General features: G+C 38.6%; 4 long non-coding RNA genes across 6 annotated transcripts in view; 1 reads left to right on the top strand and 3 right to left on the bottom strand.

Moving 5' to 3' along the window:
* LOC140708243 (uncharacterized) overlaps nucleotides 1-11,202 on the bottom strand; it is a 35,271-nt gene extending 24,069 nt beyond the window's left edge. The window contains exons 1-5 of one of the 2 annotated variants that reach the window (XR_012088411.2): nucleotides 10,825-11,202; nucleotides 10,620-10,687; nucleotides 10,374-10,439; nucleotides 9,487-9,586; nucleotides 7,834-8,032 (exon numbers count right to left, since the gene is read on the bottom strand). This is a non-coding gene — a long non-coding RNA (uncharacterized LOC140708243). The remainder of the gene's footprint in view (nucleotides 1-7,833; nucleotides 8,033-9,486; nucleotides 9,587-10,373; nucleotides 10,440-10,619; nucleotides 10,688-10,824) is intronic. The other variant, XR_012088410.2, reaches the window with a different exon arrangement.
* LOC144583493 (uncharacterized) lies at nucleotides 2,429-7,823 on the bottom strand. The gene is made up of 2 exons (XR_013537287.1): nucleotides 6,731-7,823; nucleotides 2,429-4,724 (listed from the first exon to the last, which is right to left on the bottom strand). It is a non-coding gene; the product is annotated as an uncharacterized LOC144583493 (long non-coding RNA).
* Nucleotides 11,203-11,377: 175 nt separating the features above from the next.
* On the top strand, nucleotides 11,378-24,309 carry LOC144583492 (uncharacterized). The gene is made up of 2 exons (XR_013537283.1): nucleotides 11,378-22,048; nucleotides 23,424-24,309. It is a non-coding gene; the product is annotated as an uncharacterized LOC144583492 (long non-coding RNA).
* LOC140708420 (uncharacterized) lies at nucleotides 18,606-24,259 on the bottom strand. Of its 2 annotated transcripts, XR_013537282.1 has the most exons (4): nucleotides 24,205-24,259; nucleotides 24,023-24,087; nucleotides 23,409-23,495; nucleotides 18,606-18,862 (listed from the first exon to the last, which is right to left on the bottom strand). It is a non-coding gene; the product is annotated as an uncharacterized LOC140708420 (long non-coding RNA). The 2 variants fall into 2 exon arrangements; XR_013537281.1 differs by lacking the exon at nucleotides 24,205-24,259 and having other exon boundaries at nucleotides 24,023-24,156.
* Nucleotides 24,310-26,755: the final 2,446 nt, after the last annotated feature.

Here is a 26,755-nt window from a genome sequence, read left to right as displayed (position 1 = left end):
CAGGTGTTTTCAACATGGATTTAGACAGAAAAATAACTTAATATAGTTTGTAATTTTTTTAAAAAAAATTTATGAACTTCTTCTTCCAGGCACTGCTAGCTATATCTTCTTTACTGTATACATACTTTAAAATTCCATAAATATGAAAATGTAGTCCAAAAGCATAACTGCATTAGAGCCGTTATATAAATCCTCAGGAATGTTTTCAGCCATCAGAAATATGTTCCTTATCTGCTGTTGTAAGTACAGTTAATCCAGTTTATTCAAAAAATAACAGGGGAGTAACTTAGAAGGGGAAAAAAAAACACCCTTCATTCTCTCCTTTGCCCCTTAGCTGTTCACATTACATTACGTAAAGTTTCTTTTATGGCTTATATTTTACAGTTTACACTTTATTTATAGACTATAACAAAATGTATCCTGAAGCATAACACAAGATTAAGAAAAAACAGTTCTTTCTGCACATTATCATCCTCAGAAATCTTAAACATTTAATAATAATTGTTGCTTGTTTATGTATTGAACATTAGGCAAGGAATAGCTTACCAAATTATGCAAAAAATTAAGCATGGCCATTGAGACTGATATGATGCAGAAATGTTATTTTAATCCAGCGAGATTTATTTCTGACATTTTTCCTAACATTGCATTGCCTTATTTAGAACAGTAAAAGTGATTCATCCAGTTTCCCTTGACAATAATGGATGGTTTCAAAATCTTACATGGAAGGAAGAAGGAATGGATTTTCTGTCATCTGCTAATAATACAAAGTTATATGCAAGAAGGTTGTGCTTTTTTGTGTTTTGTTTTTTTTAGTATAAAAGTTTATATTTAAATTGCTGTGTACATTTATATATAGTTCAGCTTTTGACTGGGTCTGGGGAGGGGGAGCAAAAAAAACATGGAGAGTAAAGAGAGAAAAAGCAAGTAGGGTTAAGAGTGTCTATCAAAGTTGACTTGAATAATGTCATCCATTTCAGACTTATTAGTAGTTTAGAAACAAAAACAATCATATCAAAGATACTTAGGAAACCTAATATAACAGAAGACATAAAATTATACAAATGAATGAAACTCTTGAAAAATGAATATGTCAGTTTTTTTAAAAAAATAAGTCCCCACTGTATTTTTTTTTCCTCTTAGAACAGACTGCATTATGAAATTGCTCTCAGATAATCAAGAATCATGCAATATTGGTAAAACATTATCATCCACTGAATCTAATGCAGAATTACAGCATTCTAATGTACTAAGGTTATAACATCTGTACCAAATAACTGCTTTCTTGCAATAATGCAGGAATCTCAAAACTGAACTGCAAAGGCAGGAACTGTATCTTTAAAAACAATCTGATTAATTACTAATGAACAATGTTTCATTTTCTAAAATAAAGATTTAGTATCATGGTAGCTCTCTGTTTTGCTTATTTAAAAAGCAAAATGTAGCTGCCTGCTTTTAAATCACTGTGTCTCCCTTAATAATAATTGAGAAAACCTGGTCATTTTACTAAAACTGCCCCCCCCCCATGTGATTAGTAGACAGCCTGATTCACAAACAGTTAATACTTAGACTGAGATAGGTTTAGTCTTGTTAGCATTGTTTGGGACTCTTGTGAAAACCTTATAGACAGTTAATTGACATACAGAACATCATTACCTATGCAAGTGTCCCTCTTAATTTAAATGGGATTATTCTGGAGTAGGCAGGGTACTACTTCACTACTGACAGGTTTGAAATGCAAGGAGGGAAGTGTAACTGGCTGTGGATCGAGCATTTGGCTTTTTCTGTTCTAGTCCTCCTTGAACGGGGAGAAGTGGTTTCCATACCACACCCCCACATGTTTCCTCAGGGCTGAAACCTAATTTCTGTACAGAAGGAAGTGTCATCCATGTAAACACATCCATGACTCAGCTATATATACAGTCTGCTCTCATCTGTAGATATTTATGTCCACAAAACCCACATTGTTAAAGCCAATAAAATTATGCAACAGTGACTTATGATGAGGCTTTTCTCATCAGAAAATGAAGAGTGTCAGGACTGTGGAGTGCTTCAGGAGAAACTGAAGTTGCTGAGTGAACCAATCTTAGGTTGGGTGCTAGAGTTTAAGATGCAGGTAATTATTGCTATTACCAAATGGAGTAAAAGCAGTAATTGGCCATTTCACTCCAATTGAACTCAGAGGGCATTTATAAGGATACCTTGCTTGGAACATCCTAATTATATTATCAGCTTTGGCAGCTATGATCTGAGAATGGTGTTGAGGAAAAATCAGAAAGCATCTTTCAGAAATAGTACAATGCCATTGGCTAAAAAACTGTGACAGACATGACTATTCTCTCCTAGTCCACATCATTCCCCCTCCCCCCTCCCCTTGGTCAGTCGTCAGCACTCTGGGAGAGAATGTAAGAAAATTCAAAGTCTTCATGACACCACAAATCTGATGTGCTGCTTCTTGTGCCCTGGTGGTTACCAATTCCCTGTGAGTGAAAACAGCCTTTGGTTATTAAAATGCCGAAGCCTTTTCTCTGGAGGTTATATTAATTTCTGCACAACGATAGCACCAGCCCCATTTTCCCGAGGTGCACATCATAATTTAAAGAGACAGGGACTGAGCTTTATTGAAATTTCAGCACTAAAAGCTATAATCTGTTTCGGAGGTTTGGGCCAAGGTTGAAAAACAGAACAAAACATCAGGCAAAGGGAAAGATAAAGCACGTGTGTGACAATATGCAAGAACAGTGACAACAATAGTCAGCTGGTTTTGAAGACCCACCCATTCCACTCACTGTTACTGAGTCTGGTATACCTAACCAACGGGCGCACATGCCGATTTGCCTTCTGAGCAGACAGCAGGTTACTGTCGTCTCTTTCTTGGGCTTACAAAGGACTTAGGAAGCCGTGTAGAGCAATTTTATTCCTCTCATACAAAGCCAATGAAATGGGGTATATGTGTGGCATGTGCGTGTGCTTAATAGAGAGGGTAGAATCCAAACAAAGGATGTGTAAGCAATTTCATTTATTTTGCGACACCTCCCTCCTGCTCCAGAGCATTTTGCTGTCTTTGTCAAAGTGAATGACAACAATTTGGCCAACTCTCTCTCAGCCACACTCAACAGTGACAGGCAAATTATCAGAGGCCCTGCACTCCTTATTATCAGAGGAGAAGTCATCAGGAGGATGTGTGGAGGATTCCTCTCCCCTGTCACTATTTGTCAGTGGGACAAGGGCCACTGCTATGGGTAGCTGACAGGTAATTTCAACAATAACAATTACTCCTATTACTGGTGTCATAAACAATTCGCCCAAGGCATGACAATAGTAAAGCGTTATAATTCAGTGCCATATAAATAAATGCCAGCAGGTAACAAGTAATTTAGCTCCAATCAAGCCTTGGCCCTGGCATTAATATTGTTATTACACGAAAATGGAAAATTGAAAAAAAATTCAATATGTTAATGAATTAAAAAAGGGTTCAAGGGCTAGAGAAGAGCAGAAGCATAAAAATCATTCTTTTCCACATGGTGTTTGCAATGTATTTATTATTATTTAGCACAATAGTGGTTTAAGACACTTGCATTTCAGATCTTGAGAAAATATGAATGCCATTTTGTTAACTGGTCCTTCATGCATATTTAAGAAATCTGTAGGCTTTCATCCTTGTTTCATTACAAGCAAAATCTAACTGAAAAAAGCCATGTTCCTGAAGATAAGCTATTGGCAGCTTGATCTACAACCCCAATTGAAGAGAGTATTTGGATTTGTATCTGTTTTAGACCCACTAAGTTCAGTGGGACAACAAAAGCTTAAATACAAGCAATTGAAGTTTATTAGTTTGTGTACTGGGCTAAAAATCTTTATTTCAAAATGGAGCATGTGATATTTCTCTTTTTGGGTTCAGGTGTAGCAAGTGACTTAAATTTTATCTTTCTCATGCAGAGGCAAAATAATGATTACTTCCCTCCCTCCTTTATTTTTATTTTCCCTTTCCTTTTTGGTAAGTAGATTGTCCCCCTTGCCAAAAATGAAAATCCCTACATTAAAACAACAGCAAAAACAAAAGCTAATGCAATTCTTTGCCTTTCTACTTAGAAGTAAGTCCCCTGGAGCTGAGTGGGACTTATTCCTGGGTAGGAGCATACAAGATTCTACCCTAAAGCACAAACTGCCTTGTTATTCCTTGTTGTTCTGACCAATCTGCAATTTTACTCTTTGTCCACTAAGACAATGTGGCATCAGTTTGACAGGAGTAAAAGAATTTGAAAATCTCTAATTAGAAGAGCTGTGGAGCAATTAACGCATGTCAAATTTCACTTCATCAAGTGCCACTCTAATTTTCTCACTGAAAATTAATGGACTTTTTTTTGTATCTGTGTGTCCCCTCAAGGCAATGTTGATTCAAATCTGCTCAAGATGCAGTGTTGCACAGCTAAGCACCTTCTTGATTACAATCCGACACACTTCTAACTGCTTTCATTCTCACTGCCACAGATACTTTGTCAACAGTCAAATTATGCCATGCTGATAACAATGTACTATAATGGTGCTCTGCAAAAGAGGTGGGTGCCATGAAACAGTGTTTCATAAAATGAGCCACTTTCTCCAGTAAGAAACATTATTCCTTTAAAACAAACTTTTTTTTGTAGCTTCAGCAGTAACAGGTTTGCATGTTTGCTACTCTGTTTAAATGTGATCTACTTCCTTTTCAGTCCTGTGGAAATACACTGTTAAAAGAAAACAAAAGTAGAATTTAAAAAAAATAGAAAATGTTATTTTCACCCTTTCTTCTGCACAACAGGTTTATCTACAATACTGTGCAACAATAATTATTGGATACAAAGACAAAGCCGCTGCTAATACAAACATCCCTCTGAGGTGAATGGCAAAGATTTCCTAAGCAAAAGCTGCAAGTTTTGGCTTCTGTGCTACAAACAATAAGAAAAAGTCTGCATCTAATGATCAGTATTTAGATTCCCAAAGGAAATTGTTTAACAGAAGACACTGCCAGATTTTATTTTTGTTTTTTAAAAAATCAAAGGATGTGACAAATCGGTTTTTAGGTTAAAAACAACAACATACATCTCTGTATAGCACGTGGAAAAAAACTGGCTCATCTTAACTTTAAAAAAGGAAATCTATCTATGTATATATTTGTATATAGCTGAGACATAAATGCAGAAAAGCTTTAGGAGAGGATTTCTCTTTGATCAAAGCTGACTTGCAAAAGCCCTGGGAAATTTCCAGAATTATTCAAGTGCCTCCCCCTCTCTCCCCACCCAAATTAAAACATGTCTGTGTTGAACCACTAATTAGCAAGTTAACTACTGTAATATACAACTTTGCTACAAATGTCAAACGTTATCTTTTGTATTTGATTGGTTCCCATCATTTTAACCATCTTACATTTACATTTTTATGATAAATTCATCTGGGTCTAAGTTCTCAGTTGCTGAAACTTAATTAACCTGAATGGATGTAGACCATTAGATAATAGTCCACATTTTCTCCTTTCTTTCCTTATAATTATGCCTGTTACAATTAACAGTTTGGTGTGGATGTACAATATTGCTGTGTAATCCACAGATGTTTGCTTAAGGAAATGCTCAGACATTTTCAGAATTGTGTGGACAACCACCTAAATGTTTACTTTGTCCCATTTTTGGCATGTTATGTTCACAGAAAGCAGATCTCCACACAAACTGCTGAAGCATTTAAAACTTCCCCAGGGAGAGGGGGATGGTGGCATCAAAAGTTAAGCAATCAGGCTCATAAGAAACATTTCCTTGTTGATGATGGTTCTACTATATGCTTTAAAAAATTCAGTGGTGGGATTATGTAAGATAAGCAATATACATTGCCTATCAAAAAATCATGTAAGAAATATACAATGTCTTACTATTTCAATAATTAGCAGAAAGGCAAAGTAAAGAAAAACAGGTGTGGGTGACTTTGGTGTGGGTGAGTAAAGATATGAGAATGAAAATGTGGAAAGATAACTCTGATGCAAAACAGTTTTGCAATATTCAATATTTTGCTTCTGTTTTGAAAATGCTAAATAAACAATACATAATGCATCCCTCATCAATCCCAAACCATGAGGGCTCTGCACTCAAATAACAGGAAACATATTCAATTTTCCTAACAGAAGACAGTTCATTAAGCTGTGCCACATCAAATAAAACTTTAATTTCTCCAGCATCCGAGTCGCAGTGAAAGCAATTGATGAAGATGAGCCATATGGTACTTCTATCAGCAAACACATATTGCTCATTCCCCAAAAGTTTTCTAATTCTACTCCCCAGGCCTGTGTAATATAGATAATGTGCTCTGAGAGCAGCAACCATGAGCTATCTGGTGTACACTTCTAATACTGTATTTAATGGGAAATAATGAATCATAAAAGCCTGCAGAAGATGGCTTTTGCTAACCTAAACCTCAGTTGTAATTTCATTGTTCTATGCCTAAGATGCTGTTTGCCCTTTCTAAACAACAGCAGCGGAAAGTAATAAATACAGCCTCTCCCCAAACCTGACTGGGAGCAGAAGTCCTTTTGAACAGAACCACGTTTTATTTAACTCTTGAGGCACCATAGGTAATGCAATTATAATTAACAAAAACACATATGTATATGACTGAAATATTAAATGTATAAGAATAGACATTTTCATCTATAACTCAGCAAGATATTTTCTGCTCCATATAAAGAAAAATTAAACATAAAGAAACTGACCCATATCAGACACACCCATACTTCATGGGAATACTTTAAAGGGATTTCTTTCTTTCTTTCTTTCTTTCTTTCTTTCTTTCTTTCTTTCTTTCTTTCTTTCTTTCTTTAACAAAAAATGAGCTGTGTACCTACAAATCCTGAAGCATAGCCTCTGGTTGACTGACTTAACGAAATCAACAAGCATTAAGTCACAAGACAAACACAAGTGTAAGAACATATATCTATGTGACTTCCCCCCCCCCCCCAATCTTAATATTAAAAGCTTAAAGTGATGAGGATCCCTAAGCAAAAATACGCAACTTCTTTTGAATAAACTTTGTATATTAATTGCCAAAGGTAAGATGTCCTTGAAAAAAAATCTAGAAGACACTTTCTTAATGGGCGGCATATAAGTTAAATAAAATAAATAAAATAATAAAATGGGCTATTTTATTTAAAATATCTTTGATCTACAGCATTTAGACACAGGGGTTGGAAACATATTTTAAGTGGATTTGTTTCTCAATAGACAAACCCCACACAATTAAATTAAAATGAACGGCTTGGAAAAGTTAGTGACTGGCTTCTAAAAGCGTATTAAAATCAGCATGTTCCATGTCTGTCTTTGAATTAGCTTTAGAGACTTGATTGCCTTCATTAATGCTGGCTGTTTGGGTGCTGCTCCAGGAATGTTCAAGTGTCTGCTCACCCACCCCCCCTTCGTCCCCAAATGCTGATTCTCACCAGTTGACAGCTAGTGAGTTTACTTTCCATAACATCTTAAAGAAAGCCACACTCTTCGTTAAGCAGCAGTATTTATCCACAGGAGAAATACACACAGAACAAGAATGGTATATTAAGTACAATGCCCTAAGATCACAAACAGGAAAAAATAATAATTTTAATGATCTTCAAAGGAAGATACAAAATAACCCCTTTCTACAGACACACACACACACACAAGATTATATTTCATGAATGTCTTAGAAACAAGTGTTTAAGCAGTCCCTCCCCCTTCCCCCCCCCAATAGTGCAGAAACCTCTGCATGCTCCGATGGCTTACAATGACAATGGTCTATTGCAATGTAAAACAAGCTGGAGGATAAAAAGGTGCTTTCTGTTACCATTTTATCAAAGCTGTTCATCTTCTAGCTGCAGGCAGCATTTTGCTGGAATTGCAGATATTTCTCTGTCCAGGCGCCTTTGTTTGTGCATCTCATTTGCATATATTTATCTCCAGCTGAGGGTGCTTTCATCTCATTAAGGCCTCCCCTCACATTATTTCATAAGCCAGCTGCCATGGAGGGATTTCACCTGTGGTGACTGAGAAAAGAGGGGTGAAGAAAACAAAACAAAACACCAAATTCTTCATAAAAAAGGAAATCTTCTGACTCTCTTCCCCTATAAATGGGCACCATTTGTGTTAAACAGCCTCTTGTCATGATAGATGCCTCTAAGGGTCAGGGGTGAAAGTTGATTTGAAGGTCAGCAGTAAAACAACAGACAAACCAGACGCCAAACTGGTTCCTTAGCTGTCGGTGGGAGCAGTGGTACAACCAGGTCTTGAACCTTTTTCAACCTCTAATAAAACAGGGTAAGAATCTGAAGTGGATCAAGCAGGCCCCTGAGGAAGCTGCTGCACAGAAACACACACACACACACACACAAGCCAAAATAATATCAATATCATGCAGCAACAGGAAACAATTGGGACGGCTCTCAGTAGTACAGGCGTGCTTCTATTGTTTCAAGAACTGGGGAATTAATTCCACTTATTTATTTAAGGCGTGTCAACTCACTGCCTAAACCTGTTTCAGTGTCAAGATGAATAAAACTTTTATGGCTCATAAAATAGAGTAATTCATCTCAATGTTCTTTGTGGTGCCTTTTTTCTCCCCTGGCATATTGAGATAGGAATGGCTGCAGCCAAATGTACTGTTGCTACGGGCTGCATCACATTGTGTGTGTGTGTGTGTGTGGGGAGAGATTATTTGATTGGCAAATGCAGCTCAGCACAAACAATAAAGCAAGATAGGTTGGAAGCTGAGTGATCACCTCCAAAATTCTCAGAGGCAGAGTCTCCCTAGAATGAATTTCCAGCCGGCTCTGCTTTAAGTAAGAAATGCAGTGGTTTTTTTTTTTTAAAGAACACCTCTAAATAAATCCTTAAGAAGATTCTTTCTTCACAATATATTACTTATTTAAATATCTCGTGTTATCATCTGTTAAGGTGTCACTTCTCAGATCTGCGCGAATGCGCATACTGTTTCTAAATCGATCAAAAACAAACCAGTCTTTCTTTTTTCTATCAAAGTGTGCTTCAGATCCAAAAGTCTCCTAATCCACTCCCCCCGCCCCGTAAGATCCTTCCATTCACTGTAAAGTTTCTAAAGTATCATTTAAAATTATATGCAAAATGAAGGAGCAAAATAATGGAAAAGCAGATCAGGTGGTTTCAAACAGCAAAGTGAGGGGTCAGGTTGAAAAAAGAGGGTGAGTGTCCATTCAAAACAGAATTATGATATGTTTGCATTAATGGATAACAATTAGCAACAGTTGTCCCCCTCCTGATATTTCTATTTTTAATGCTAATGCTATAAAAGAAATATATATTGCACTGTGTTTATTCTTATTGTTTGTAGTGAAAGGCAACCTGTAACGAAACAAAGGCATTTGATTTCATACTTTATCTGAAATGTTCATCATCATGGTAATATAACACATACATTGTACATTATGGAACTACTTTCAAAAATTTATATTTCCTTGACGAATACCTGTTGTTTTCACTTTTTCAGCTGTCACTGTTCTACAGTGAAAAACTATTCCCATGTCTCACTGCATCTTATTGGAGCTATGGCTTGAACAGCAAAACACCTGGAAGTCACATTAAAAAAAAAATACTTGTAATGAACTAAGAAGAGTTTGCATCATTGCCTTCTTTAACATTTTATTAAAGAGATTCAATTTACTTTAATGAAAAGAGTGAGTGAAATTCTAGAAATGTTGCTCACACCTTGGCTTTTTTTTTTTTTTAAAAAACCCAAAACCCTTCAAATAAACTTATTAGGACTATTTTGCCATTTGTTTTTTTGCTAACAAAATCTGAATGCAGCCCAGATCCCAAACAGATGTCATTTCTTCCCCCAAAACGTTTTTAACCATACTTCTCATTTTTCTTAGTCTCTAATCTAATCACCAATTCTTTCACTTGGTCAAAAAGTTAAAAATGTTAAGTGCTAGCAGTGCCTCCTTCCTCCCCCTCATATCTGGCTCTGTTTATGGAACGGGCCCTGGTTTCCTCCTTCGCTTGTTCAGCTCCAGGTCTTCAGGTCAGGAGACTGTAAATACACACAGATCTGCCCTAACCCATAAATCTGAGCAAAGGGCAGGCATATATGTTCAGATAAGCAATGTGGAGGGGAAAGAAAGAAAAGACAGAACAAATAAGTATCTGTGGAACAACGGGCATTTTCTTAGGAACAGAATTAAAATGCCAACAAGGTTCTTTCCTAGGGGAAAACTTGTTACCAAATACTGGTCTCTAAAAGATGGCTTTCGAATGATCGCCTCTTCCCTCTCACCTTTTACATACAAATTGGTTAAAAAAATGCATTTTATTACCATGGAGACTGTGAAAAATAAACAAAGTCATTTCACTTACATTCTGGCATGCTATTCTAGTGTCTCCAACTGCAACTGGTGGTTTTTCATTCCTTATTCTTCCCCACTTAAAAACAAAGGAACAAAAGATCATAAATCTCATACTGTAAAGTACCCAAAGTTCCAAAGAATCAGGTGAAATAATGCTGAAATTATCCTACCAGTTAATATTGCCGCAAACAATCTAGGTGCTAATCTTAAAAAAAAAAAAAAAAAAAAAAAGATTAAATGAATTGTTGGTACCTACCTCTCAAGTCATGGAACTTCCCCTGTTATCCAACATCCACCCAAAACTTTGGGTGGCTTTGGCAGACCCTAATAAATTAACAGAAAATAAAGTCTCAGTCTAGAATATTCTCTCCCATCCCTAATATATTAAATAAAGGTAATCTTAGTTAGCTTCTTGTAGTGTAACTAGCTTTCTCTGAACAAAGAAAGCAGAATTGACTGACATTTTGCTCTCGCACAGACATATCAAACTTCACAATGACTTCCCTCCTCAGTTCTTGCTGACATTTCCTCACATTGCTCTCATAGTCACCTCTTCAGTTCTCCTGATATGTGGTGTAAATGGGACCTGCTGTTTGAGAGCTTTCCTTTTTCACTTTTATTCAGGTGAGGTGTAACATAGTGCAGATGTACCAGTGATAGAAACCATTACACGGAGGGCCTTTCCCTTCCTGAGTTGAAAAAGAAGTGAAAACTTCAGTTACTTGACAGGTCTCTGCAGAAACCGTAGCAGAGAGAATAATTATTTTAAGAGCAATTCCCTCCCCCAGCTCCCCCCCCCCAGTTACATGAAAGAACTGTAAATCTCTTGTTTTAAGTGCTGGCAGGTACTAGTAGATAGTTAAATTAAAGGTTTAAGTCATTGGACAGAAGTATTTCCCTTCTATACACAAAACATGCATAAGTGCTCATATGCACATCCCAGAGCAAGCCTGTTTCCCCCACTAGTTGGATTTAGAAGATTATTTCTCTGAATAATGCTATTTTTCAGGGTTGAAAAACTTGACTGAATAAATCGCATATGATATTAATATGTAGTCATATGTAGTTTAATATTTTAAAATATTTTTAAACATTTCCTTCACCACTTTTATTGAAACTGAAATACTTTTAAAACAATCTGCCACACAAAATTGTTTTGTCAGTATCACTTCCATTCCATACATTAAATTGCTTAACACAGAAAACATAGAATGAATCGGAATGTATTAATACACATTTTGGAATTTAGTAAAATTAATTTGTTTACAGATATTTGTTGAGATGATGGGTGTGATTTGGGAGTTTTCTACATGTGTGTGTGTGTGAGGCAATTAGCTAATTTTAAATTTTAAGTCTTCTGAAGAGTATCTTGGCTTATGGTCTGCCTTTTGGCAACTGTATGTGCTCAGAAGAAAGGTCTCTAGATGTTTGTGTAAAATATCAAAATGCTTAGAAGTGCAAAATTGTAAAGAAATACTTTTCGTAAGAATGTAGGAAATAACTTACAAGAAAGTACAACACAGTGCAAAAAGACATATGGGAACAGCACCATTTCTGTCAAATATATTTCGGTTAGAGGTGGTAAAAAGGGCAACAAGGGTGAAAGACATTTTTAGAGGAGAAGGAATTTAAACAGTGCTATCTACTGCTTTATAATGTGTGACAGAAAGTGGTGGGAAGGAGCAATGGAACAGCAGGGAATATTTCAGAGGAGCACCCACAACCCACTTGCCACTTCTTGGAATCATCCCATTGCGAAAAATCTTCATTTGACTATCATCAATGTGTAAGTAAATGACTGAATTAATGTAAAGGGCGTCTATGGTAAATGATAAACTGCAGTAGCAGGCATGGGAAACTGCTTTAATCCTTGCCATCTGTGGCAATACCATTCCCCTCCCCCAAAAGAAAATCGTCAAGCGGGTTCCAGGGAAATATGAGTACACTAGAAACTCAGAAGTCCTCCTTTATGTCCGTTGAAAAGCAGACCACAACTACCAGCATCCCCCAGCCAGCATGACCAAACTCTGCCAAGAAGGAGGCCCCCAAATTTAGCTGGAATCCTTGGATGAGCAGTTCATAGAAATGAGGAGCTTTAAGTGGCCTAGGCTGGCAATGTCCCACTTGGTGTGGGTACGGTACTTTATGTGTTTGATATGAGCTATTTGGAGGCCTTTCACCTATACAGCATAAGCAGATAATGCTATGTTAATGAACATGTATCAATTTACAACCCCCTAAATGAGTGGAAAATGTCTCTATATAACTATATCTATCTATATTCTTAGATAATTTTTCATATTTTTAAAGGGAATGAAATTAATTGGTTTATAACTCTCAAATTTCTCTGAAATTGACATAGGTAACTTAAGTAAAACTTATTAGCAGGAACGTTTGGCTGGTTGACCATAAAACATGCTCAGGGAATGCCTAAACTCACTAATCCCAACCAGTATCATTTTAGTATTATGAATATTGTGCCAGAACTGTTTTGGGAAGAGTATCTTCTACTTTTTTTTAACCTCTACTTCTTGACTGAAATGAGGCTTCAGAAATATGGTGAGAATCACTTTTCTTGTGGTGTTCCCGCTTTCATGCCCAGTCAAAAGGAGAAAGTGCAGAAAATTGAAATCATGGAAAAAATATATATAACAAAGGGCTTGTTCTTGAGAGCCCTCTGACAAGTTGAAAAATCCCATTTATTCTCATGGACATCTGTTGGAAGGGATGCCTTCCACTGTCAGATCCTACTCCTGTATTCTTTATCCCAGTGCCTGCTCCCCTGAAAAGTTAGAGAAGTTCTCATTTTATCCGGGCCAGTGTACATAAATCTCAAGCTATAAATCTACATTCTATCTCAGGCTGCTGGATTTTGCATCTGAAAGTATGGAAAAAGAAGAGTGAAAAGATTTATATGAATGCATGTAGCTGTAATCCTCCCTGCTGAAGGGCATCTCTGCATTGTTGATTTGAACAAACCTTTTGGAAGCTCTCTTTTAGTGAGGTGTATACTGCTGAGATGATCCTGCATGAAAGTATGCTGTTACAGAAGGTTTCTGTGGAGGAATAAATCAGTTTATTCATTAAATGGGACCCTTATAGACCCCTAGAGAGGTGAATGTGGGCTGCTCTCATCCACAGAACAATCCATGGCATGGTAGTTTCAGGCCCTGTCTATACTGAGCCGGTAAAACAAGTAGGGGAAGGAGGAGAGAATGGAGTAGATACAGAAAGGGTAAGGAAATATCGGCTTTTCCTGTCCAATGCTTTCCCAACATGTTGCAAACATGAAAACTAAAACTAAAATTACAAAGCACTGTGGTGAAAATGTGAAGGTTTGAGAACAGTAAAATAACGGGGGAAAGGAAAAGAGACCAAAGCAGGCAAGGAGAGGGCAGAGAAAGTAAGCAAACCATCAGTCTATGTTGGGAGCGATTCCTGATGTGGTAACAGGACAACCCAACATATCCCAGTATGCTCAGTAACAAATATGTTTCCTATGTGTGGGTGTGGGACCAGCAAGAGGGACCAGCAAGGGTCTCCCCGGCCTGGCTGGTGGGCTCCCCACCTTGGCCTGGTGGCTGTCATGCTTTGCTATACATAGTTTATCCATTGATTGGGTGGGGGAATGACGACTATGCAGGATATGCCCTCAACTGAGCATGTCCAGCCATAGCAAAACTCATGCTTAGATGGATCTGGCCCCGTTAGAGGAGGACCTGTGGGTGGATGTGGTTGACTGGGAAGTGCTTGATGTGCAGGAGGTCCAACTGCGAGATCCCAGAGAGGGATGAGAGAAAGTGCAGATGCAAGACACAAACACCGGTAACTGGGTGGAACTGACCCTAACCCTGAAGGAGGCTGCCTGTGTCTGGCATGACCAGACTCGATATTACAAGGCTTACCTAATAAAGAACCAATGCTGTGCCTGTTATCAGCAGTGGAAGAACCAGGACGGCCAGCCCCAGGCACAGCCACCTCCACCTGCCACCTGGTCAGCAAGGAACAAGCCACCCAAGGTGGCACCTCTGCACCCCATCTCCATGCCACAAAAGGTGCCAGCCAGGTCTATCTCGAGTTTATCCATGACAGTGCAGATAACTACTGCACATTCAGGACTGGAGAGGCTACCGCTGGACCCTATGGCCTGGCTGGGGAAGGAGATCAACGAAAGTGTCTCCATGTATCCAGCACCCCTGCTATGGGACCTCTGCCTGGCCCACCTGCAAGGGATGCTGGACTTGGTGCAGGAGCCCCTCCGTAGATAGAGTTAAGGGCCAGATGAGACCCGGACTGAAGGGAACTCCCTGGTGCCCTGTCTCCTGTTGGTTTGTTCGGGCCTGTTGGCCATCTAAATTGAGCATTGTTTAATACAAGGTTTCAGTTCTGCAGCAACTTTGTGTGTCATCATGGAGGGAGAACTGGGGAGCGCTCACAGTGGACAGCAATACCAAGATGATATCTGCCACACACATAAAAAAAAAATACCAGTATGGCCTATAACAACTGGAGAATGACTGGTGACAACACTGTACTGCGAATGAACCCTTTAAGGCCTAACGAAGTTCTTTGGTGTTTTGCTGCAACAGATGAACATGAACATGACTGTCCTTGCAGAATTTAAATTCTCGAAATTCTGTTGAAAAAAGACCTTATTTAAAACAATAGCAAGAAAGAATATGAAATACTTTTTATCCTTGAAGGAAATTAGGTCTGAAGTGCATTGAGTCTGGAGATAGGTTTTTTTTGAGCTGTTTCCAATTATAACATTGTTTTTAAAATCATCACATTGAAGTCCGTCTTTCTTTTCAATCTGCTTCTGAAGGGGATTTCCCTTTGCCTGTCTTGCCACATTAAACCCCTATGCCTTATTTATAAGGCGGTGCCTTGCCTCTAATTAATCACTCGGGTCTGCATGTGTAGAGCAAAGGTGGGGAACATGAGGTCCTCCAGACACTGCTGGATGGCAACTCCTGTCTCCTTCACCATTGGCTATTCTGGCTAAAACTAATGGAAGCTGCAGACCAACAGCCTCTGGAGAAGGACACATTGTCCACCTCTGGTCTAGCACACCCATATGAATGCAAGGAAAGTGTTGTTTCTGAATATTATGGCAGTTGTGCTGAAATCCAGTTTCCTATAAATTGGAGTAATTAATTTACTAATGCCTTTCACGAGCCACATGCTTCCCAACTGAAGGCTAAAAGGCCCCCAGATGCAACTTTTACTGTTCATCCACTACGCACCCCCTCCCCATTCATGGAATTCTATGTGGGGCTATCCTTTTCCATTAGTAACACTCCCATGACTCCCTCTCCTTCCCTCTGTCATTCCCACTAAAAGTAATAAATCACACTCACTGAACTCAGTGCAAATTACTTCTCCATAAACCTAGCAGGACATAGTATACTCTAAAAGCTTCTGGCACACAAGATTATGCAAAATAAATTCAGGTGTTTTGCCAAGACCTTCTTCCCAAGTTTGATGTTTCCAGGATGACGCAGATTAGCTTCGGGGATGTTCTTCCACCATTGCAGTTCAAAAGCTGCCCATTGTCATGGCTGATGACTTTTCTGGGTAAAGTCTGTGATGTGCTACTTAAAATTGCTAGTAGGTGGGTTTTTTTCTTCATCTCCAGCAACAGATTTTAGATGTGACATTGCAGTAAGTTATTTGCTATTCAATTGTATTTAATTCTTTAGTTAATTTTAATTCATGCAATTTACTAATACCTTTACAGCAATTTAGTATGTTGTTGTTACATTTGTAGGTTTTAATGATAGAGATGAGGAGAAGCTTTGAGAAATTTTCTTAGGTGAACTAGAGAACATTAGTCTGTATTGTTAGAAGGTATTACTAATGGTAATGTTGCACAGTGGTTAAACCGTAGTACTGTAGTCAGGTGCTCAACACCTGAGTTATAGTCTCTAGTGGCTGGCTCAAGGTTGACCCAGCCTTCCATCTTTCTGAGGTTGGTAAACTGAGTACCCAGCTCGCTGGGAGGGGGCAATGTGTAGCTTGCATAATTAAATTGTAAACTGCTCATAGAAGGGTGGTATATTAGCAGCACATTTTGCTTTGCTTTTAATGTGTTCATGATGAATAATGTGATGACTTACTTTCCTGAACTGCAGTAATACTAACCTTAACTAGATTGTGTCCATGACTAGGTCAGCCTTTAACTAGCTGAGACTGATTACCCAGTTGCACCCCTGACTAGATGTTGATGCATGCACTGATGATCTCCAGAACTGACTACTGCAACACTCTCTATGCGGGGCTTCCCATGAAGCTGCCCCAGAAAAACCTTAATGGATGCAGAATGTGGCAGCCAGGCTGGTGTTGCATGTGAATAGGTTTGATCACATTTCACTGGTCCTGGCTTGCCTGCACCTGTATTGTACTGGGCTAGATTCAAGATGTTGAAGCCCTCCATGGTTTGAGACCTTGATACTTGTCGGTGTGTCTTTCTGTAAAAACATCCACCCACACCACCCAATCCTCTCAGACCATGCTTCTCCAGGTTACCACACCGAGGGAGGCCAGGAAATAATCTACTAGAAACAGGGCCTTCTTGGCAGTTGGCCCACCCCTTTGGAATTCTCTCCTGGTGGAGCTATGCCTGGCCTCCTCCCTCACAATCTTTAAAAGGATGCTCAAAACAAGGCTGTTTCCTGAAGGCTTTGAGAGCAACGTCTCTTATTTTATAGAATGATAATTTGATTATTCCTGCCTGCCATCGTTTTTTAATTATTAGATTATTGTTGTTGTATTTGTCTTTATGTGCAGTTTTTTTTTAAATCAGTTATGTGTGATTAATTTTATGTTTATATTACTTTGGATGGAAACCACTCAGAGTAGTACCCAGCACTAATCAGTGTGATATATAAGTATAACAAACAAACAAACAACCTGAGGCTTGAGCATAGTTACAAGTAGCTCAACAAATTCCTTTCTAACACCCAAGACTTGCTCAAGTGCTTTAATATTTGAAATTAGAAGAGATCCCCTTATGATTCTCTTCTTCATATATTGGGTCTGCCATGGACATATCTCAGAAAGCTGGATAACCTCATAGCTTCCAGGTAACCCTTTTCAACAACAACAACAACAGCAACAACAGCAATTGATACTTATGTTTTTGGTAATTATATGTTTCTGTTTTGTATTTTTAAGTATAATTGGCAGAAAATGGGGAGCCTTTGTCTTTCTATGTTTTGGCTAATGTGGGTTACTAATTTTTTACTCAGTGATGTCTGTCATGTTATAATTTCTGGGTTGTTCCATAAGTTGTTCCTCTATTAATACATTTTTTCCACTATTCCATCTACCTCTACCCTCCATTTGTCTTCCATACTATGGTCATTGTTCTGTGTTGATTTTTCTTTTGCCACCTTTTCTAGTTCTGAAAATACTTTACTCCGAATGATAAACCTTCTCAGGCCCGTTACTCACTGTTCAGTTATGTCACTATCTGGGTGTTTCCTCTTCCAAATTTCCATCATCCAGTCCAGGTTTCGCACTTACGTTGTCTCAGTAGCTTTTCAGCAGCCTGTTCTGGTTCCTCAGCAGGGTCTGCTGAGCACTGTCACCCATTTGTCACCAGATGTCCAGGGGTTATAGCATCTAATGTCTTTTGACCCAGATGACAGTTGATCACATATGGATTTCTGTTTATTTCCTCTCATCATAATTGTTGTTTGGTGGACACAGTTGGTCTGGCTTCTTAGCTGAGACCTATCTGGCTTGAGAGACCTTTCAGGTAGCAACACTGCCATCAGTGTAATTTTCAATCTCACTGAAACACTCTAGCCCCTCCACCTCAACAAGGCCTGTGACTATGGAGGGGTGGCTCCTTGCTGGGGAATTGAACCTCGGTCTCCCACGTGACAGGTGGAGATACTTACCACTCCCCATTTTGTACCAATTGTGAAGTAAACCAGTAAAATATCAACAGACAGATACAAATATAGTAATAAGAACAATCCCAGCCAAAATGTTAAAGGAAATAAACCAGCTCATGTATATAGAAGAGCTACCATAATAACCATGGAACTTGGTTACAAGCTGCAAAAAAACCAGAAAACTCCTGGCGCTCCAAAATGGAAAATTCAGCTGGAAAGAAAAATAAACAAATTACATGCAAACATTAGCAACTTAAAACACTTGTGTGATCGGGTTCATTTGAATCTTTTGGCAGTTCCTCACTTTTGGCGGGAAATAAAGACAGAGACTTGTCAACTAGATTCATGATTTTGGTTTTATTAGTCTCAGGCTTTTCAACCATTATTTCTATCGGGTCAAAACAAGAAAACTCTGGCAATGGGCCATAACTTGAGGAAGTTAAATCGTGGTGAAAGTCTGGGCAACTCATTGGGGTGCTGGGCCAAAACCCTCTCAGTCAGTGGGGTTCCGAAGAGGGGCACTCCTCACCGCACAGATGGTTCCGCAACAGTCTCCTCCTTTGGCGGGTTTGTTGTAAGTGGAATCAGGACCTGTCTGGTGGAAAGAAGATAACTGTCCACTCTTGTGTCTCTAACACAGTCTCCCCCTCTCGCTTCGGCTCTGGATCAGGCAGCAACCCGCCAACCTTTAAGTTTGGAAAATCTTTCAATAGCCCAAGTGCCTTTTCGTAATCAGTTTCTGGACCACCATGCCCCTCCTTCCTTCTCATTCTCTCACCTTCAAACCTACTGCCAAACCATCGTTCTCCCTGGGTATTGATGCTTTCTTCCCAAACTGACATCCTTTGCTCCTCCCCTTTTCCTTTCTCTCCCTCCTCTACCAGGCAAACCTCAACTTTTCTCTTAATCTTTTCTGTCTTTTCTAATATGATTTCTTTCCCCTTGCTACAACCCCCTTTTTTCCTCTGTTAGGGTCTCTACTGCCAAGGACAGCTCACTTTCTTTTAGCTCTCCTTCACAACTTGAAAGATTCAAAACTTAAAAATGAAAAAGTAAAAGCCAGACTATGCAAACTGTATGACCTAGAAAGGAAAACAATTGTCAAAATTGAGGAAGAATTAAGAGGAGGAAAAAAGAAACCTAAATGTTTATATAAGTACAAGTAGAGAAAAATTACTTAAGGTGGTGAAAATGGATAATATTTTGAAAACAATAGAAACAAAGGCTCAATATAAGAAACAACAATTTGAAAATAAATTAAACCATTGGAAAAATAAATCACTACATGGATAATATCTGAGAAATATTGATGGAAAGTATGACAATAATTTAACATGAGCATGGTTGAAACTGGGGATCATTAAGAAAAAAAATCAAAGGCTTGATTTTTGCTGCAGTCCAAACCAATGTGATAAGAATCAAAGAATGATGCTAAAAGCAAATGCCAACTCTGCCTAGAAAAAGATGAAACTGTGTCATACCTTATTTGTGAATGTCCAAAGATTGCGAAAACAGTTTAAAAAATTAAACGTGATAGAATGTCATAATTAGTGCACTGTTCATTATGAAAAAAAGAATGACTTGCCAGCCTCCAAAAACCCATGGGAACATCAGGTAGAGAAGGTGTCAGAAAATGTCAAAGTCAAGATCTTGTGGTATTTCCAGAACCGAACTGATAGACACTGTGAACGTAACAACCCAGACATAAGTAGTAATAGAGGAAAGCAATGCCTGATCATTGACATTGCAACTCCAGGGGATGCCAGAGCTGGAGATAAAGAATTGGAGAAACTAACAAAATATAGAGATCGGGCAACTGAAACATCCCACGTGGATGAAACAGACTTCAGTGGTCCCCATAGTCATCAGAGCTTTGGGAACAATATCAAGAAATTTCACACAGTATTGTAAACAGTTGCAGATCTCAAAAATAACACCACCAGAGCTATAAAAATGGCAATATTAGGAACAGCATATATACTGTGCTGATTTTTAATAGATACTTAGGGTTTTTTAAAATTAAACTTGCTTCTGTTATATAACACCAGTCAATGTTTTTATAATTTTGATTGATTGATTGATTGATTGATGATGATGATGATGATGCTGCTGCTGCTGATGATGATGATAATGTTCTATTTACCCCAGGAGTAATTCCCTCTCTAAGTTTTAATGTGCACAAACACACACACACACAAACACACACAAACACACACACAGACGACTTTTTTAAATTTGTATTGAACTCCCATCTTAATAATCTGTTCACTTAGTATGCCATATCCACTCCATGTTTCTTGGCCCAAGAGATGTAAGCAGAGTGATGCATTTGTCTCAAAAAAGTATCATGACTAGAGTAGCACAAGGTCACCTAGTGAATGAGGTTGACTTTTCCTATTCATAAGTTAATGTTTAAAGTTTCTTTTCTATAATGTGATTTTTCAGACTAGCACAGGTTCTAGAATGTGTTTTCTGGCATGTTCTCCATTAGTCCCCTCTAGTCACTTCCAGGACTCCTTGGAAAAAACCTTGATGTTAGGAAAGTGTGACGGCAAGAGGAGGAGGGGACGACTGAGGATGAGATGGCTGGACAGTGTCTGCGAAGCAACCAACATGAATTTGACACAACTCCGGGAGGCAGTGGAAGATAGGAGGGCCTGGCGTGCTCTGGTCTATGGGGTCACGAAGAGTCGAACACGACTAAATGACTAAACGACGACGACAAGTCACTTGTCAGTCATAAATTTCTTTGCTTTATCCTATCGAGAAGTTGCCGTTCCTGGTTTTATCTGAAAATATTGTTTTTCTGCTGTAATGGATACTGGAATGTGGTTTCTGGGAACATTTTGATAGTTATTGCATCAATCTCATCTAGTCCAATGGGATGAGTGGATTTCATTGGGCTGTAATAATCAGATGTTGCTGTTCCAGGATACTTTGTGCCATATTTTTCTGTGTGGAATGGGCACTGGAATGTTTTTCCTTGGGAAGTTTTGTGGCTTGTTGCATCAGTCCAATAGAACAGGTGGATTTTGTTGGGCTGTTTTGTGAAATATTGATTTTTCTGTCATAATGAGATTTGAAATGCTCTTCCTGGGGATGGTTTGTGATTTGCTGCATTGGCCCGATCTATTCACATGTGTGGTGTGAGTCTGGTTGCTTTACGCTACTGAGAAGTTGCCATTTGTGGCATTTTGTTCTCTTATCTTCCAGGTGGTTCTCGGGCATTAAAGGGTTAATGAATGAGTAACATTCTATGGTGTTGACATTAAAAACATTGTTCTGATGTTCTACCATCACATCCCACCACTTTTGGCATCAGTTTTTATTAAGAAATGCCTTTTCTAGCCTGTTCTGTTGCATTCCAGCTTTTATCTAGTCCCCCAAAATTGATAAAAACTTTATCACTCCCATAGTAGCATTATTTCCAGATGCGGAACATGTTCTGTGTGGTACACTACAATCTACTGGAACTTATTCCAGTAAGTGAGATGGATAAAAGGGTCTGTCTGGACATTTTCTATTTTACATTTTAATCAGACATAAGCCATATATAAGAGTAGCAGCCCTTTTCGTTTAAAGCTTGGCCTGCTCCAGCCGCAGAAAAAAAAAAGTAGAATGGCTCCTATTTTCAAAGTAAAAGCGGTTTTCAGGGTGACAGGGCTGGAATCCTGGTAATACTACCTGATACTTAGGCTCTCAATTCTTTCCTGCAGGCAGGATCAAGTCTGGCATTGTAACCCAGGTTGGGAAGAAGAGGAAGGCATGAGAGGAACTTCAGGTGAGAGGACAGGGAGATTTTTGCCTCCCTCTACCCATTCTCAGCAGGTGACTACACTTTCTGGGAGGCAGTGAATCCAGTCCAGGTTTTTGTCTGCCCTTTTCAGGAGCTAACCGAGGTGCTGAACCCTAACCCCACAAAAAAGCTTCAGGAGCTGGATAACTCTTGTAAAGGGCAGTCTGAGGTCTGGACTGAATCCACAGCCAGTCCAAAAATGGGATCATCATCTGTTACTGACTTGCCCCACACATCTTTTGCTGCCCCAACACATGGTTGGGGCAGAGAAAACCAGGACTAAATGGAGTTGCTACCACCATTACACATAGTGTGAATCTCAGTGTCAGATAAAGTTTGATACTGAGTTCAATGTCTCTTTGATACTCTCATTTTAATATAGTTGTAAAATGATAGTTTTTCTTCATTAAACCCTAAAAAGCAGACAGTAACAGCAAGAATCATAACAAATTATTCTATTCACATAACAAAAAACTGAATATCTCCCAAGGATGGCAGAAGTCCAGAAATATTGGATTCCATAGCCTTATCATAACATTTTATAGCAGAAGCTACAGGGTGGCTAAGGGGGGGGGGAGTGATTCACTCTGTGCATGTGTGTGTGTGTGATTCCATGCACATACATATCTGTGTATGATGATATAGGTAAATTACTATTTGCTGTTATGTACTACCAGGTTTCATTTGAATTATGCCAGCTCTAATAGGGTCTTCAAGGTATGTGAGTTATTTAAGGCATGAGGATAGCTTGATGAGTTGAATACCTGGCTGTGGAGCCAGAGATTGGGAGTTCAGTTCCCCACTGTGCATCTGAGAAGAGCCAGCCTGTGTAGACAGGAAACATTTCCTCTAACTATACATGGGTTACATTCCAGGGGCACCTCTGGATTCCAGTTTGTACCTTGAACTGAAGGCACGGTTACACCCCCTACTCTGTTTTCTATCATGCACTCTGAACCAGTAGGATTTCAGAGACTCACAGGTCACCTGCTCATAGGTCTGATTTATATTAAGATTGAATAAAAATGAAATGTTGAATATAAACAAGACCAAAGATTAAAACATAATTTAATTAAAGGCACAGTTAAAAACACAAGTGAAGGGCACATTGTTAAAGAAAATACAGCACCTACCCAGCAAAAAGTATTGGGGAATTTTGGTTATTCCCATTAGTTAGCAGGGCATGAGGTAACGCCCCCCCCCAACAATACAGAAAATGTGGAGAGATCACCTCCATCTCATTGAGTTCCCCTTGGTTCTTTTCCCCCCCATAAAATAGCGCTTTGCATGACAAAATCACACATGGAGCATTTAAATTAGAAAAAAAAGTTATCTTTATACTTACAGTTACCATTTGCAGTTACAGACAGGAGAAAGAAAAGGGGGGGGGATGGAATCTGTACCATGTGGAGAGAGCCTCCATGCTTGTTCCCTGGTCAGAGGAAGAGGAAGAAGGATTATCAACACAATAATAGAAGCAAGCAAACAAACAGGAAGAGGGTGCTGGAATTTGTCTTAAATGCTAAAGGCAGAAAAATAACTTCATCAATCAGGTTAGTAGCAAAGGATAATCATATTAGGCTATAGAGTCTCTTCCAGTTGATACCCTGTGTTAGTGCATGCAATTTTGCTATTATCCTAACAAAAAAACCCTTCCTCACCAACAGGTCAATGGTCAGACAACAGCTGACAATATCTCTGCCTGCTGGTGAGAGGTAGGGGACTATTCTGACCTTGGAGATAGCCCCCAGGAAAGGCCAAGGTAAACCACATAATCTATCTGTACTGTCAGACTTACTCAGAAATACACAGAAACATCCCACTAGTCAATGATTCCCTATTGGTCTAAATAAATTAAAGGCCTCATGAAGTGGCCTGAAGTTAACAGTGGAATACATGAACCACATACCATCATTATAAACAAGGGCAACAGTTTCAGAAAACAGCTGAACTAGTTACCTGAAATTTCTAGTGTAGTAGAGGTTGGATTTGTGAAGGTTTGGATCATCTCTGAAGTAAAACACCTGAGTAAGAAAAGGATATTTTAAGTTTGAAAACTATGCCAGAAAGAACTTAGAAGCATTTAAAGTAGAAATTGTTCCATCACACTATTTTATGCAAAGATATTTATAGTGACAGACCTGAATGTTCTGTACTCTAGCTGAGTTTGTTCAATTCTTTAAACTGCAGTCTCGGTCTTCCCTTCCTTCTCTAATACATTAAAAAAATGACTGAAGAAAAAAAAAGTTTTTACATCATTAGCAGAATGCCATTCCACTGCATCTAGGGAGGGGGTCACTCAAAACCTCTAGGATGTCTGACCTTATGCTAGTTCCCTAGACATCCAGTATCCCATTCAGAAAAGTAAAAGAAGAAGCTCCACTCCCTTTTAAAAAGAAAGGTTCTTCAATTTTGCACACAATCACTCATATTTGTTGATTGATTAGAATTAATTTGATTTATATCAAAACTGAGACTCAGGACAACTCACAATATAAATGAGGAACAGATACACAGAAAAACACACATTGTTTTTTTTTCTTAATTTGTATTCAGATATGCAATTTATTTGAGAACAAATTTTAAGCAAATCAAGATAAAAGTAGAGCACCCACCCTTTTTTCCAGCAGCAAATCTACGTATATCAAAAGCTTGTTTGAACAGAAAGGTCTTTGCCTGGCAGCAGGAGGAAAATTGATTTGTTTATTTATTAAAAACATTTAAATGCTATCATGGAAGATCTTTGCATGACATACTGTACCCCATCACTACCACTGTGTTACTGGAAAGTCTCGGTCATTTTAAGGTTCTCTCAAAAGGCCACTGAGGAAAGAAAGTTTGAATCACATCTTCTACCACAGAGTTGGCTCAGATGTTCATGAATCCAATAATCTGAGAATATGATAGAATGAACAAAACAACCAAAATAAAACCTACAATCCAACATAGCTAAAACCAAGCCATGCTGTCTTGGGTAAACCAATGCTCAGTTAACAGCTGTGTTTTGACTTGGCTGTTTACATTGGTGCCAGAGGGCCTTTGAAGGGAGGACATTCCACAACCAAGACAACACAGCCTAGAAACGCCTCTCCTATGAGGGAGGAAAGGAAGGAAGGAGATGTGTCCTACCACATTGTCTTCTATGAGTTTTTCTTTCTGGCTTTCTCTTTATTCTGTTTCTTTCAGAAGAGATACGGACTTCAGTAATGTTCAAACATTGCTGAGATTTCCAGTTCTCCTTTGGCTGCCTCTAGTTTTCTTTTTAATAAACAGAAAATTGGGAGTGAGTGATGGTTGGTGGGGCTCAAACAAAAAATGTACCTCCAAGAACTTTCGTGGTTACTAGCACTGAAAGGTTGACTGTCAACATTTGGGTTGGCTATAGCATGATTCTGAAGATCTTGGGTTGTCTGGTATCTAGATTTCTGCTCCACCTATGTGTAGGATATGAGAAGCTACTATTAAAGCATGCAACAGGGACCATGATGCTTTGAAAAAAAAAACTCTTATAATGGTGTTTAACTTTATTTTAAGGAAAGGTGTTTGTCTCTAAACAAATTTCACAATTTCACTTATATAGCATATGATTTAGAGAGTTTGTTACATTTGAACAATCCTACAGATGTGGAGAATGTATTGAAAACCACTTCAAACATAAAATGACACAGAGCTTCTTCCAACCCCCTCCTTTCTGGTTCACCCAGGGGTTACTTAAAAATTACCTTTTCTCTTATTAATAGCATCCACCATAAAGTTGTTCTGATCCTTTTATTGTTCTGCACTAATTAAAAATGCTCTGTAAGAGCCAGTATTGAGCTAATGAAAGGCCAATAAAATGAATTTGCAAATAGCACAGCTCTGTAATCAATTATCACTTTTTTTCTGTAAAGGAACATTCATCTCAAAGAATAAGATGGAGTCATCTGGATATAAGCAAACTACATCTCTAAATGTTAATGAGCCCCAGATTTACCACCACTATAGAAAAGGGTTTAATGGGGTGCAAATCTAATACATAGCACCACTCTGGGTAAGGCTATAGGTTGAGCGATTTGTTCCCTTAAAATAAACATCTGTAATACTGGAAATTCCTGTGAATTTCCTTTTGCAACTTCAGAAGGATATTACAGCAAACATAATGAGAGTTGGGCACATAGTAAACCATCTCATGAAGATTTGCTGAAATCTTTAATCTTCTATATTCATAATTCTTTTTGTGTTTTTTCCCCATAAGTATGAACCATTTAGTTTAACTAGCAAATCAAAGGGTGTCGTGCTGAACACTTCCTTGCATCTGTTGCAGAGCAAAAGTTCATTCCTGCTCAGTCCTTAACTTTCGAAGCAGCTACACTGATTGCAGTGGGAACTGAGTACTACTAGTTTAGTCTGCGACCAGCCCTATGGCTTGCTTTCAGTTTAAAACTCTTGTTTTTGGAGTCAGTAAACTTCATGCTTCTCTTCCTTTCGGAATAAGCTTTCAGCAACAGAATTACAAGAAGATCAAGAAATGGCATAGTATCCAAATTAATTTAAAACCTAAAGATCAAGTGCCAAACGTATGATGCTTCCCCATTTCCAAATGAGTGGAAACATGTTTTGGTGTTAAAAAAAAAAACTGGTATTTTAATTTATTACAAAACTTTGGTTGTTTTCAAGCAACATACTGCCTTTTACACTCCAGTAACCATCATT

This window comes from Pogona vitticeps, chromosome 1 (assembly GCF_051106095.1).
Source record: "Pogona vitticeps strain Pit_001003342236 chromosome 1, PviZW2.1, whole genome shotgun sequence".
In the NCBI taxonomy this organism is placed as follows: Eukaryota; Metazoa; Chordata; class Lepidosauria; order Squamata; family Agamidae; genus Pogona; species Pogona vitticeps.
This window is presented reverse-complemented; position numbering and strand designations above follow the sequence as displayed.